This window comes from Thamnophis sirtalis, unplaced genomic scaffold (assembly GCF_051295495.1).
Source record: "Thamnophis sirtalis isolate CommonGarterSnake01/CBP01778 unplaced genomic scaffold, rThaSir2_p1.2 scaffold_4, whole genome shotgun sequence".
NCBI classification, from domain to species: domain Eukaryota; kingdom Metazoa; phylum Chordata; class Lepidosauria; order Squamata; family Natricidae; genus Thamnophis; species Thamnophis sirtalis.
Genome location: NW_028261384.1, coordinates 25,426,891 through 25,440,022, shown reverse-complemented (window position 1 = coordinate 25,440,022; position 13,132 = coordinate 25,426,891). Strand labels below are relative to the sequence as shown.

At 37.1% G+C, this 13,132-nt stretch overlaps 1 long non-coding RNA gene across 2 annotated transcripts in view; it reads left to right on the top strand.

The window, feature by feature from the left end:
* Positions 1-13,132, top strand: part of LOC106537916 (uncharacterized) — a 120,287-nt gene that overhangs the window by 31,622 nt on the left and 75,533 nt on the right. The window lies entirely within an intron of this gene.

Sequence of the window (13,132 nt, the reverse complement as noted above, 5' to 3'; positions counted from 1 at the left end):
CCTATGGCATTCTGTAGACAACCAAGCCCAAGCCCCAGCCAGAGAAACCAGAGTTCAACTGTTCCATCAAAGGTACCAGCTTAAAATGTTGGGAACCCTTCACATAGATGCACATTTAGGAACAGCCAGTATAGTTTTAAGTAGAAAGTCAGTGTGATATAAGCTCCAATATAAACTGCAAGCAAGAGGCAAGTACCTGCTGCAATGGAAGATAAAGTCCCTCTTCCGACAGCTCTTCACCTGAACTGCTGTTAGGCTGTACAACTCATTAAATAGCAGATAATTTTCAAATCGACTGTCTTCCGTAAGGTAAGGCATGTGGCTTCTGTATGTGCTTGTGGGATACATTCCTTTGGTTTGTTTACTTACTTTTATTCTGATTCTGTTGTATATTCCACTCTCCACCCGAAAAGCTCAAGATAGAAAATATAGTTCCACTTCTAATTTTATCCATATAATAACCTTGTAGTCTAACAGAGGAAGGCAAATTTTGAAGTTTGTGCCCTTGATTCCTTCAAAAGATGTGGACCTTTAGTTGTCATGCATTAAGTATGAATATGAATATATATATATATATATATATATATATATATATATATATATATATATATATATATATATATATATAATTTATTTATTTTGCAGAAACATATAGGGCTGGATAGTGTTAAAGAATGCAACTTGTTACAGTCGAATATTTAACATCTCTTACAATTGTCATTCTTTTTTCCTACTTACGAATTTTTCATTCAGATTTGAACTGGTGCCCCTTAAGAGACCATAATCACAACTCTGTTATATAACAATCTCTTGCAACCTCAATCAGCAGAGATGATGTGCTACACATCATTTGAGTCACAAGAATACACCAAACCTTCTAAGATATTTGCTTTCTAGGCAGAAAGTACACGTTATCCTTGATTTAAGACCACAATTCCTGTTGCTAAGTGAGACTTTCATTAAGTAAGTAAGTACTTACTTACTGTAAGACATTTGTAAATTTTTGCCTCATTTTACAACTTTTCTTGCCACAGTTGCTAAGTGAATCAATTTTAAGTTAAATTAAATTAAACTAAGCTAAACTATGCTATGCTATGATAGGCTAGACTAGGCTAGATTAGACTAAGCTAAAATAAGCTAAGATAAAATAAGCTAAGCTAAAATAAACTAGGTTAATTTAATTTAAGTTAGTAACAGGGTTGTTAAGTGAATCTGGCTTGCCCATTGACTTTGCTTTGTCAGAAAGCCACAAAATTACATGACCCTGGGATATTGCAACTGTCATAAATAAGTGCCAGTTACCAAGCATCTGAATTTTGATCACATACCATTGGGATGCTATAATGGTTGTAGGTAATGTCACTTTTTTCACTGCCATTGTAACTTTAAAGGTCACTAAACAAACTGTTGTAAATCAAGGACTACCTGCATACTGAAACAGCTTCTTACCTTTTTTCTTTGTCTTTGGAAAAGGATATAATTCAGTGGTAAGGCCATTCACTACATCAGTTTTAAAAGCCAAAGATACAATGGATTTCTTTTTTTTTCAAGGCTACTCTTGAAAAGCGTTCGGAGATTGCAACTAGTCCAGAATGCAGCCGCGCGAGCGATATTGGGTGTATCTAGGTACACCCATGTTACATCTATCCTCCGCGAGCTGCACTGGCTACCCATTGGTCTCCGGACGCAATTCAAGGTGTTGGTTATTACCTTTAAAGCCCTATATGGCTTAGGACCAGCATACCTGCGAGACCACCTACTGCCTCACTCCTCCCAGCGGCCGGTAAGATCCCACAGGGTTGGCCTCCTTCAGATGCCGTCAGCCAGACAATGTCGGCTGGCGGCTCCCCGGAGGAGAGGCTTCTCTGTGGCTGCCCCGACCCTTTGGAACAAACTACCCCCAGAAATCCGGACCTCACCCACTCTCATGGCCTTCAGAAAAGCTGTCAAGACCTGGCTTTTCCGGCAGCCTGGGGCTGTTGACCTCATTATTGAGGTCCTGCCCCGACTGAAATGAATGTATCTGTGTCGTTTTAACTTGTCTTATTCTATTTTTATTTTATTTTATTTTATTTCTTTTCCCTTCTGTAAGCCGCCCGGAGTCCTTCGGGATTGGGCAGCCTATAAATAAAATTAAACTTACAAACTTACAAACTAATATAGAGTGATATTTTAAAATAGATTATGTTTCAACATAGGTGGCAGCATTTAATGGAGTGTGCTGCTATATATCATTCTGACCTGGGTAAAAATATATGTTCATTAAACCTGTATAAAAATATGTAAAATTCAAAATATACTTGAGGCACTAAAAGGTATAAATACTTGAGAATATGGATTGCCATCTACCAGATGTAAACCAACTATACATCTCCTACTAGACATTATTGTATTTTATGGGCTGTTGCTTTGACGCCAGTGTTTCCATCATAAATTGTTCTTTGAAGTTCTACAAAAATACCAGTTTCACTTTCTGGAAAAAGCAAATAGTAAGGTTGGTTTCCCAAAGTATTATTCTAATTGTTTAAATCAATAAGAAACTAACCATCTCTAGTGAAATGAAAACTAAAAAGTGTGAACCTGCAGCTCAATGTAATAGAGTTATTGTTTTTGAATTTTAGTAACTATAACTTTCATAAATAAAGGGATACATAAACCCCTTTCTCCGGCATGTGGGCACAAATTTGATTATGTGTATTTGAATAGGGCTACACAAACAATTATTTGCTGATGCAGATCAAGGCTTTTTTTAAACTTAGTGTAGAATTTTGGTTGATTAATCTCCTGTCTTTAAGTGATTTATTATTAATGATTATACATATACACATAACCAGTACATCAAAATTGATGACTTTGAAATATTACAAAGAAGCATGTTTGCAATTTTTAATAAACAACACCCTCTAGTCAGTGTTAAGAAAAATGACCATCTTTTATAGTTTTTCTTTTGCGTGGCTATTACATTAATACAGCAAACTTTTAAAAAATGCTTTTCTTTTGGTCCTATGAATTTAAACCTGTCTTCTTACTAATTAAAATGTACATTCTTTAATGAATCAATTAAACCTGATAACATACTGATGCAAGCCTGCAGTGCTAAAAATAATCAATAATTTAAAATATTCTGAAAACTAATGTAGTGATTTACACTTTTATTGTTTAAAGAGTTAGGATATTGTGAAACTTTATAACTGAAAGTATATTAAAAATGAAACCTGCAAAGCATTTCATCCTTAAAAAACAAACATTGACAAAAGATAATCCATACGTTGAAAAGCAAACATTCCATTTTTATTATATATTACATTTACTATAACATAGTACATCTTGATGTCATTTTTGAATGTGTGCAGCTTTAATTTGTAATCTATTTTTCTTGGCTCTGAAAAGAAATTATTTCAGCCCGAGTATTCCATATCAGAAAGCCTCAGTAAATTTCATCCTATACTCTGTAAATATTAATATGAAATGCAAAGTTGCTGCTGTTCCTTGACAACAGTTGTATTTTTACTGATTCAAAGCCATTGAGATGAAGATATCTTCTTGCTTCTCAAGATATGGGATGCTCCCTAACATTTCTAGATTTTAGGCCCTGCTGAAGAAAATGAGAAAAAGTTCTATATATTCTATTACCATGGTGGAACATAGATTGTCACTTTCTGGATACAATTAAAACCCACCATACTTGCTCCCACCTTTTGCAGTTCTGTAGTTGGGTAACAATAATTTAAGAACTGAGAGGAATTGAAAATAGGACATGATCAGTACTTTGGGTAGATTCTTTCTCTCTCAAATATTTCCTGCTGCACGTTATACATAGTCATCAATCCCAGGGATAAGTCTTCGGTTCAAGAGATGAAGCTACACCTCTAATTCATCTGAGGATAGCAAGATCGCTTAGAGCATGCAAAGAAAATGGCAAGACTTCTAAACTATTGCTCTACAGCAGCTCAATATTTTTCATTCTACTTTGTAATGTTTTATATTGCCTTACAATAGTATGTCCTAACATTTCCTAATACAGGATTGACTGTTATATTAACATTTTGATAGGGATGTGTACATACCTTACTTTAATGGAGTTGCTAGGATAAATTTATAAATATAATTGTGTTTTGTGACCCTATGGAAATAAGGAACTGAGGAAATAGTCAAGATTTTGCTCACAATCTTTTAATCTCTGGTCACTAATGTTCTTTTCCATTGATATTTGTCTTTTCTATTGATATATTTTATCTGCCAGACAGATAAAAACTTGTAAGTAAGTATAAGAATGGCAGTGGCATTAGTTAGAGTGAAATATTCATAAAACATTTTGCCTATGATTCCCTCAATTTTAATGATCCATTTTGTACCTCTGTGTTTAGGAAACAGGATGCAGTGGCACTGAGGCTTAAGGATACTGGATGTGTTTAGCAATTGCCAGCACTCTGGTGGTTTAAATCCAGATCTGTGGGATGGGGTAAGCTTCTGTCTCTTCTCCTTAGCTCCTGCCCACCTAGGAGTTTGAAAGCATTGTTTGCAAGTAGATAGATACCACCATTTTGGTGGTGGGAAAATGCTGGCTGAGCTCTCTACGGGGAGCTGGAACTGGGGCTATATCTGCTCAGAAATGATAGGCAGAGGATCGGTAGAGAAAAGGCCCAGATGAGCTGACTTCCTCTTAGACCACTGTAGGCTAGCTGATGCAAAGTTAGTTCGCCCCTTGTGGTGCACTGGTGTGACAAACGAACTAGTGACTGTTGGCCGCTAGGACTTTTACAGTGTACATCATATTGTTGGTAGGTAGGTAGGTAGGTAGGTAGGTAGGTAGGTAGGTAGGTAAGTAAGTAAGTAAGTAAGTAAGTAAGTAAGTAAGTAAGTAAGTAAGTAAGTAAGTAAGTAAGTAAGTAAGGTAGTTAGTTACTTAGTTAATTAGTTAGTTAGTTTAGGAATATAGCCTGACCAAGAGAATGACAAAACATGTATGCTTCTATTTTGTTTGTAGAGTTGTTTCTAGTGGCTCTATTTAGGATTATCTACATCCCTTTGGGATAAGGACAAAAATAAGTTAAAAGAATTAAGTTCTGCTTTGTTTGCTACTAATTTTGGGAAATATACGGCAACGTCCGGAAATTGTTCCTCATAACTCTAAAATCAAGAACTATATATTTTAAGTATTTTTTTTAAAAAAATTAACCATTATTAGGCCTCTTTGTTGGACCCTTACTTCAAATATATTTTGTGCCATGATGTTATATCCATATTGAATTCTACTGTAGATTTTACAACCTCCAGGTTTTAGCAACAATTTTTCTCTTCTAACTACTGTTTTCTCAGATGAAGCCCATGGAAAGTATTAATAAGAACTTTCTGTCTTTAAAGATTTTAAATAAGATTTCTAAATCCTTTGTACTGGATAACTGAGGGGGAAAATTGGTTGCAGTAAAATACTTCTGTTTTTGGCCAGACTTCTTACAGAATTTTAAATAGTTAATCTTTAACTTGAATTATATTTCCTTCTTTGTTTACAGCAGGTAGTTTCTGTGAATAGTGTTTTCCTGAAAGCTTATCCCCCAAAGGCCTTGGCAAAAAAGTGAATGCTGAATGCTAGAAATAAGGTTCAGGGGCAGTATTAGTTTTGAAGCAGAGGTTTTTGTGAGCAGCCAGCCTCAGGATTGTACTCTAGAGCCATGATGGTGAATCTATGGCAAACGTGCCCAAAGTGGCACATGGAGCCATGTTGCCTGGAACGTGCGGCGGCGGCATTCGTTCTTCTTCTGGATTTCTGGCACACATGCGCACGGGCCAATCAGCTGGCCTTTGTGCATGTGGCAGAGCTGGAAACTGGAAAAGCTGGTTTTCCATTTTCCAGTGTCCATCAGCCAACTGATCGGCACATGTGTATGCATGGCAGTAACTGGAAGACTTGCTGGCTGTCATGCATGGGCGTGATGGAAACTAGAAATACATTTTTCGGCACACGCATGCCTCCTGGGCAGTTCTTCTTCCTGGCCGCGGCCTAGGCGAGAGCGTGTGCACATGAAGGGCTCCCTTTTTGGAACTTGGTGCCAAAAAGATTCACCATTACTACTCTAGAACTTTGACTCTTCCCAGGCCAAGGGACCATGCAACTGGAAACAATTCAAGGCAAGCTGTACTTATTTCCCAACTGTATGTTCACTGATTATTGACTAGATTTTTTTCCAGTGAATTTAATAAATATATAGTTCAGTTAAAACAACTAACGTTGCTATCCTTGCTATATTGACAATTAGTGGTAAGAGTTTGATTAAATTTACTTTAGGAGGAACTCTGCTTTCCCGCTTTCATATGCCTATGATAATTACTTAGTTGCATTAAGTCAACTCAGTGCCATAGACACCAGTGTGTTGTGTGTATATCCTATGATACACATCAGAGCCACTGTCTATTGTGACTTTAATGTTTTTAGATTCTTTTAATTAATGTATTGTTTAGTTAGATGACAGGACAGACCTTGAAAAACTAGATAGAACAATGTGTTGAAACTGCCACAGGGACAAATGCAAAATCCAAATTTGTGTTATTAAAATCAGTGGTATGAGCATAGGACTGGAATGACCATACTAGGCAGACCATACTACATAGACATACAATGCAATACAATAGCAGAGATGGAAGGGACCTTTGAGGTCTTCTAGTCCAACCTCCTGCCTAGGCAGGAAACCCTATACCATTTCAGACAAATGGCTATCCAACATCTTCTTAAAGACTTCCAGTGTTGGGGCATTCACAACAAGTTGTTCCACTGATTAATTGTTCTAACTGTCAGGAAACTTAGAACTTCAGTTCTAAGTTGCTTCTCTCCTTGATTAATACATGTCCAAAAGATCTGGTGCATCATAAATTGTACATTAATTAAAAATGTAATGTAGTTGTTACACATAAAAAAGGAAACAGCAATTGTAGTGTGTAACAACAGAAGTATAATATCAAAAACAAGAGATTTAATTCTTTCTCTAAATTCCTAGAATATTGTATTGAACTCTGAGCATACGTTAGTAAGGACACTGACAAATTTAAGTATATCCAAAGGAAAGCAACCAAAATAGCAAGGGGACTGAAAGGAAAAAAAAAAACTTATGAGGAAGCGATAAAGGTGCAGGATATTTTTAGGCTGCAGAAAACAAAATTGCTGGAAAACATGTTAGCTGCCTTCAGATACCTGAAGAACTGTCACAAAGACAAGACAGAATTTTCAGAGTTGTTCCAAAAAAAGAGATAAGGAACAATGGGCAGGATGTTCATTTTGATCAGAAATAAAAGAAAACAAAACCCCAATGACAAGGGCTAGTCAACAATTGAATAGAATTCCTCGGAAATGGTGGTTTCTCTTTTATTGAAGATTTCCAAACAAAGGCAGGATGGCCATCTGTTTAGGATGCTATATTCCACAGTGAACTCCTGCCCTACACAGTGATTGTTACAAGAACCTTCCCAATCTTAATTTTTTATGACACTTTGCTAAACTAAGCTGAGTAGAGATACTAATACATCTGTGATAGGCCTCTAGAAAATTCCAAGTCTATTGACCAGTCAGGAAAGCTGACAAGGAAGGAAGGAAGGAAGGAAGGAAGGAAGGAAGGAAGGAAGGAAGGAAGGAAGGAAGGAAGGAAGGAAGGAGATATAAATAGTAGAGACAAATAATTTCTAATGCTGTTAAAACTATGTAGATGTTTCCACAAGGTTATCAGGAGTTGAATTTGTCTTAAAATAAACTTTATTTTTAATAATATATGCAAAGCTGGAACAATTTAAAAAAACTAATGACTTCTTTATAGGCCCCAGAAGCCTTTTTAGGAAATTAAAAAATGGTGGGTAGCTGCAGCTCACTGGTTTCTTTAGAAAGAAAATAATCCTGAAGGTAGAATGTTTGTTCTCAACACTTTCAGTTTGACATTCCAGAAATCACTTTACTAAGGAGGTGATCCTTTCCTCATTGAAATAAAAAAATATTATCTTTTTTGGTGAAAGATACATGCATTTACAAGTGTTCTACTCCATATCTTGTCAAAGATATGAACCTTTTAATGTGTAGTTGTTATGGGATCAGTATTATTTTTAGTAACCAAATTCTGATTTTCTAACTCTAAAATTAAGCCGATGTTGACTGCCCACCAATGAACCTAACACCAATTGCAACATTCTTCTTGCTTTAGAATAGAATAGAATAACAGAATTGGAAGGGACCTTGGAGGTCTTCTCGTCCAACCCCTTGCTGAGGCAGGAAACTCTACATCACTTCAGACAAATGGTTATCCAATATTTTCTTAAAAACTACTAGTGTTGGAGCATTCAATTGTCTGTTACAACGTCTTACCTCTCAATGACTTCTTCAGCCTCAACCTCAATAATACATGAACAAACGATCAGTACGAACTGAAAGTAAACTCTTCCAAACTCGATTGCAAAAATACGACTTCAGCAACAGAGTGGACAATGCCTGGAATGCTCTACCTGACTCCGATGTTACATCCTCAAACACCCACAGCTTCAACCTTAAACTGTCTACTGTGGACCTCTCCACATTCCTAAGAGGGGTAAAGGGGGCATGCATAAGCGCACCTGTGTGCCTACCGTCCAGGGATGGGTTCCAGATTCTTTTACTGTTGGTTTGCTCAGAGATGAGCTTTGGAAAAACATGTGTGATGTGCACTGTGCGCTTGATGCACATTATGTGCACATGCACAGTAAAAAATTGCTTCTGTGCATGCGCAGAAGTAAAAAACAAGGTGAGCAAATAGAACTGATTTGGATCTGTGGGCGGCTGAATTACTACCTACTTGGCTGAACTGGTCCGAAATGGTAGGAACCTGCTACCATACCTGTTCTACTCTCCCCATTTATTTGAATTCATTTCTTCCGTTCATGTCCATGTTTATATTTATATTTATATCTGATATCTTGTACATGTTTGACAAACTAATAAATACAAGATAGGAAACTAGGATTAGCAGTGAAGCAGCTGTCCAAGATATACTGTAAGACAGAGACAAACTCCTGTTGACTTATGGGCTGCCTCAAATTTTGAGTGGCATTTATGAGTTATATTCCAAATGTGAAATGATTTCATAGATTTTGAAATAAAATGAGGCCCTTAAGCACCTGTAAAACCTTAGGCAGTCAATTTAATATTTATAAGCCTTCAGGTGTTTTCATATACAGAAATAATTTTGGGCACAAAAGGACTATTGGTGGGTTACATGTAAGGCTGCTGCTTCGGTTTTTGTATCATTGAAGCAAGAGAAGCAAGTAGAACATAGGATAATAGATTTTTAAATAATTATTAATGTTAATTAATCAGCATTGGTTTATCATGGAAATTATAGGAGCAAAATAATATATACTTAAATTGTGTGTATGTTCAAATGTGGTCAAATAAAGAATAGATTGGAATGTGAAAATTGTAGAAACATAGGGATAACTCAAATAAGTTTAGATTTCCAGGTGTAGATTAATTTCATCCAAATGCAGTGAAAGAACATGTTGATGGCTTGGCTAAAGTCTGATGTATTTTCTGAACCTGCAGAGCAAAGCAAATGTTTCTAGATGCATAAAGGTAAATATATGTATACTTAGCTACTTACCTAGCAGAAGGATTATAAACTACTTAGTCTGACATAAATTCTTGGGAATATTTTATAATAGATCATAAAGACATTGATTTACATTTACCACAACAGCAGTACAGTAATGACCATAAATCAATATGCTATGCCATTTTTGATCAACCAATTTCTTTAGTATATATTGGGAGTGCTGAAGACATAATATATCTTGAGGTTAAAAAAAACCCCAAGGATTAGTTAAGTGTGGGCGAGAAGAGGATATGACAATTTAGTAAATACATAGATGACTTAAAAATCATAGACGATTAATCAATGGTTCCTCATAAAACTGAGATTAAACATTTTTTATTAATAACTGGAAGAAATAGAGGAAATATTTATTCATGAGAATTTTTTAATTGGGCATCCTTACAAACCCAACAAACAAGCAAGAAAACAAATAAAGTTTTCTTTTTTATTTGTGTTCTTTCTAATTTGGCTGTTTCCAATGAGTTGTAATTAGCTGATTAATGAGAAAACATTTAACATATGTTACTGGTTACTAGCTATTTTTTATATATATTTCTTAATATCTAATTATTGCATTTTATTTGTATTGGCATGCTTCAGTTTCTCAAGTTGGTTCAAGGATTTTATTCTGAGTTGATTTAGAGCAACCTTTAATAACTTTTTAGTAGCAGTTGCTATTTCACAATCCTGCTCAGAGATTTTATTTAATTTATGAACACATGTGCAAACTCATTAAACCACATACAGATACTTTCAGCCTGTTCCTAACATTTGGTGAACTTTCCATATTTTCAAGTTCACAGTGGAATTTTTGTGTGATAAAAATATGAATGCTGTATACAATTTTTAAATAGAATGGAGTAGGATAGGATAGAACAGAACACAACTGTCTTTGGTGAATATATGCTTCATATACATTAAAAAAAACATTCATCAAGAATCATAAGATACAACATTTAGTGATAGTCATGGGTTACTAAACAAAATCATACTAGGAAACAAAACAATATAAATCATAGAGATACAAGCAACATGGTTATAATCATAAGTGGGAGGAGATAGGTAATAGAAAGGATGAGAAGAATAATAGTAATACAGTCTTAGTAAATAGTTTGATAGTGTTGTGGGGATTAGTTGTTTAGCAGAGTGATGGCATTCGTTTTCATTCGTTTCATTTCGTTTAATTTATTTGTATGCCGCCCTTTTCCCTGAAGGAACTCAGGGCGGCTCACAACTCAAAAGGGAGGGGAAATACAAACAGAGTAACAAAACATAAAACCATACATAGTTAAAAGCACAACAATCATACCATTCGAAGTGGGGCAACGAGTCTTTAGCCCCAGGCCTGTCGGAACAGCCAGGTTTTAAGGGCTATGCGGAAGGCCTGGAGGGTGGTGAGGGTACGAATCTCCACGGGGAGTTCATTCCAGAGGGTCGGAGCAGCCACAGAGAAGGCTCTCCTCCGGGTAGTCACCAGTCGACACTGGCCGGCTGATGGAATTTGGAGGAGGCCTAGTCTGTGGGATCTAATTGGTCTAGTGGAGGTAATTGGCAGTAGGCGGTCTCTCAAGTACCCAGGTCCAATACCATGAAGGGCTTTGTAGGTAACGACAAGCACCTTGAAGCGTACCCGGAGATCAACAGGCAGCCAGTGCAGCTCACGGAGGATAGGTGTTACGTGGGTGAACCGAGGCGCACCCACGATCACTCGCGCGTCTGCATTCTGGACAAGCTGAAGTCGCCGAATACTCTTCAAGGGCTGCCCCTTGTAGAGCACGTTGCAGTAATCCAGTCTGGAGGTCACAAGGGCACGAGTGACTGTTGTGAGGGCCTCCCGGTTCAGGTAGGGACGCAACTGGTGCACCAGGTGAACCTGGGCAAATGCCCCCCTGGTCACAGCTGACAAATGAAAAAACAGTTGTTTTGGTGTGCAGTGTCCCTTAGCATTGTTTTGAGGGTAGAAGTTGAAACAATTTATATCGAGGATGTGAGGTGTCAGTAGATATTTTCTACATAAAATATTTATTTTATTTATTATAAATAAAATAATAAATATTATTAAAATTATAATAAATAAATATTTATTTATTAGATTCATAAATAGTTTTGCTTGTTAAGAACTGATTTATTTTAAAATTAGACCTTATACTTCTTCAGAAAGAAGAAATAAAACATAATATTACTGAATTGACATCATTTGCCAGCGCAATAAAAAGCCATGTTCCATTATAAAGGACAATTTGCAATGTTGTAGAAATGCTCTTTTGAAAAAGTAGTGTTGGAACTAAAATTCCAAGATTGAAAGTTCCTGCAACTGCATTGTTTTCAAAGACAGAATTAGCTGGTACATGTATTACCTAATCGTAGTAGTCCTTTCAGTAGGGACAAAGCCTACAATTTCAAATAACTAAGTGTATGATTTTATATGTGTCTACCTTGGTTTGGGAATGGGTCTTAAAAATAGGCAATGTTCACTAAATTTGGAGATAGCATTAAGAATCTTTCGATATAATCTTATCACTGAGTCTTCATTCTTCGCCACTGGCCTCCTCATCCTAGCAAGTTAAGAAGAAACAAAATTCATTTTTTTAAAAAAATATACTGGATCTATCTCTTTACAGCAATCATAACATGTTTATGAAAAATAAAAAAGTCTTATAAAGGTATAAGGAATAAATAATCAGGTAATCTTTGCCCAAGCTTTCTTTCTCTTTAAAAAAAAATTTTTTTTTTATTTGACATTTTCCAAACATTAAAATCACAATTACACTTTTACAGCTTTCGGTTATTGGTATTTCTTTTTTCTGATTTAGGTTTTCCATTTTTTCATTCTATTATCTTATACATATTCTTCTTAGTTTCATACTTTCTCATTTTATAACTATATACATCTATATACAACATTTCCATCTCTATTGCTTTCTAAATATATGCCATCTCTTTTCACTGTGTTTACTATGTGTTCCTTATGCATTGATTTTACTCAGTGACGTGCGGTGAAGCTTCTGGCTAGTGAGGCAAAAAGAAAGAAAGTTGCTTTTGCCTCCCGCCCCCCCCCCCCGGCAGCAGGTTGGAGCGAGAGCCGTGGAGGCGAAAGGCAAAGAGGGGCGGGGGTGGGGTGTTCCAAGAGGCCCCTTCCCCTTTTGGCACTCCGCAAGCCAGGCCCGCAGCAGCAAGAGGATCCGCTCCACTTCTATCGCCCCCCCTCCGCTCCAGAGAAGCCGGCTGCGAGCGAGTCTCCACGAGCCCTGGTTCCCTCTCCCAGCAGCCCCAGGAGGAAACGGGCCAGCCCCGCTTCCCTCCCTGGACTTTCCGTCAATAGAGGACAGCATTCCGCTCCTGCCGCTTTCTCCCAGAGCTCCGGCAGGCCTGCCGAGGAGGAGCCCGAACAAGGCTGGAACGAGAGCCATGGAGGCAAAAGACTGGCCACTCGGGGCTTGGAAGAGGGAGTGGAATGCTGTCCTCCACTGCCAGAAAGTCCGGGGAAGGAAGCGGGGTTGGCCCGTTTCCTCCTGGGGCTGCTGGGAGACGGA